The sequence below is a fragment of the Ornithorhynchus anatinus genome, chromosome 10, assembly GCF_004115215.2.
Source record: "Ornithorhynchus anatinus isolate Pmale09 chromosome 10, mOrnAna1.pri.v4, whole genome shotgun sequence".
Lineage (NCBI taxonomy): Eukaryota > Metazoa > Chordata > Mammalia > Monotremata > Ornithorhynchidae > Ornithorhynchus > Ornithorhynchus anatinus.
Window position 1 is genome coordinate 46,362,328 of NC_041737.1, and position 2,625 is coordinate 46,364,952.

The window sequence follows — 2,625 nt, forward strand, 5'->3', positions numbered from 1 at the left end:
GCCATCTTGACCGGGAGGCCGGAACCTCCCGCCATGGCCCAAGGACCCGCCCACAGGGGCGCCCATCCGGGGAAGGGGGACCGGAAATGCTCAAGCTTTGCTTCCTTGAGTCTGTTCGTTTGGGGTTTTTTAATAATAGTAATACTAGTGTTGGTATTCGTTAAGCACAGAGCACTGTTCTAAGCGCTGGGGGAGATACAGGGTCATGATAATAATGTCAGGATTTGTTAAGCGTTTACTATGGGCGGAGCACTTTTCTAAGCGCTCGGGGAGATACAGGGTCATCAGGTTGTCCCACGTGAGGCTCACACTTAATCCCCATTTTGCAGATGAGGGAACTGAGGCACAGAGACTAATAATGTTGGTATTTGTTAAGCGCTTACTATGGGCAGAGCACTTTTCTAAGCACTGGGGGAGATACAGGGTCATCAGATTGTCCCACGTGAGGCTCATAGTCTTCATCCCTGTTTTACAGATGAGGGAACTGAGGCACAGAGAATAATAATGTTGGTATTTGTTAAGCACTTACTATGGGCAGAGCACTTTTCTAAGCGCTGGGGGAGATACAGGGTCATCAGATTGTCCCACGTGGGGCTCACAGTCTTAATCCCCATTTTACAGATGAGGTAACTGAGGCACAGAGGAGTTACGTGACTTGCCCACAGTCCCACAGCTGACAAGTGGCAGAGCCGGGATTCGAACCCGTGACCTCTGACTCCAAAGCCCGTGCTCTTTCCACTGAGCCACGCTGCTTCCATAAGCTAAGTGACTTGCCCACGGTCACACAGCTGACAAGTGGCAGAGTCGGGATAAGCGCTTACTATGTGCGGAGTACTGTTCTAAGCGCTGGAGGAGATACAGGGTCATAATAATAATGTTGGTATTTGTTAAGCGCTTACTATGTGCGGAGCACTTGTCTAAGCGCTGGGGGACATACAGGGTCATTAGGTTGTCCCACGTGAGGCTCACAGTTAATCCCCATTTTACAGATGAGGGAACTGAGGCACAGAGAAGTGAAGTGATTGGCCACAGTCACACAGCTGACAAATGACAGAGCCGGAATTCAAGCCCGTGACCTCTGACTCCCAAGCCCGGGCTCTTTCCACTGAGCCATGCAGCTTAATCAGGTTAGATATTATTGAAGGTACATCTCCTCCAGGAAGCCTGCCCTGACTGAGCCCTCCTCTTATTAATAATAATAATAATAATGGTATTTGTTAAGCGCTCACTATGTGCCAGGCACTGTACTAAGCACTGGCAAGCAAATTGGATTCCCTGTCCCATGTGGGGTTCACAGTCTCAATCCCCATTTTACAGGTGAGGGAACTGAGGTTCAGAGAAGTGAAGTGACTTGCCTAAGATCACACAGCAGAGAAGTGGTGGAGAGGGATTAGAACCCATACCCTGACTCCCAGGCCCGGGCTCTATCCACTCCTTCATTCATCCTCTCTCCCTTCCCCACAACACATGCATATATATATCTGTAATATATTTATTTATCTATCTATTTATATAAATGTCTGTCTCCCCCTCTAGATGTGAGCTCATTATGGTCAGGGAAAGTGTTTGATGTTATACTGTACTTTCCCAAGCTCTTAGTGCAGTGCTTTATACAAAGTAAGTACTCAATAAATATGATTATCATTATTAATAATAAAATATCATCCACTTTCCACAAGGGACTCACAGTCTTGGTCCCCATTTTACAGATGAGGTAATTGAGGGACGGAGAAACTAAGTGACTTGCCCAAAGTCACACTGCAGATGGAGCAGGAATTAGAACCCAGGTCTTCTGACTCCCAGGTCTGTGCTCTTTCCACTAGGTGACACCACTTCTCATCCTACTCTCCACATTACAACTCCTTATCCATCTTTATCCTTCTCCTCTCCTAAAACATAAGCACAAGCTTTCTTCAAGAGACCTCTGCAAAGGCGGTGTGACAAAATGCAAGTAGGGGTGGACTGTGATAATAAAAAATAAGTAAAAGTAATAATAAAAGTAATAAAGCAGTGTTTAAGTGCTTACTCTGTGCTAGGCCCTGAGATAGATGCACTACAAACATATCAGAGATAGTGCCTGTCCCATGTGGGACTCACTGAAGTATTTAATCCCCATTGTACAGCTGAGGAAACTGAGGCACAGAGAAATTCAAAACTGGGTTAAAAACCTAGGTCTCAACTCCCAGGCCCATGCTTATGGCCATGCTGCTTCTTAGGTAGCTAAAGTGTTTGCAAATTTTAAAATTGCTAATTAGAACTCCTAAACAGTACAGTGCTTGGCATTGGTTAATTTACTGAATTGAAAAAAAAAGATGGTATTTGTTAAGCGCTTACTATGTGCCAGTCACTGTTCTAAGCACTGAGAACAGGTCTCAATTAGGTCTGTTTAGTAATTCTCAAGGAAATTTCCAAGTTTCAAAAAAATCATGTATTTTCACTTTTTGGTTGTCCCCATCTCATTCCTTCTAGCCCTGGCTCTGACTACAGAAAGGGTCAGTTGAGGAAGATGGAGAGATGTGCTGATCCAGGGGCAGGAAGTATAATGGAATGGACATGGGAAGGCAGTGAGGGCTACAGTTTGGAGGAAACCTCCTAAGAGCTCTCTGCAGTTCAGAAGCCCACCTC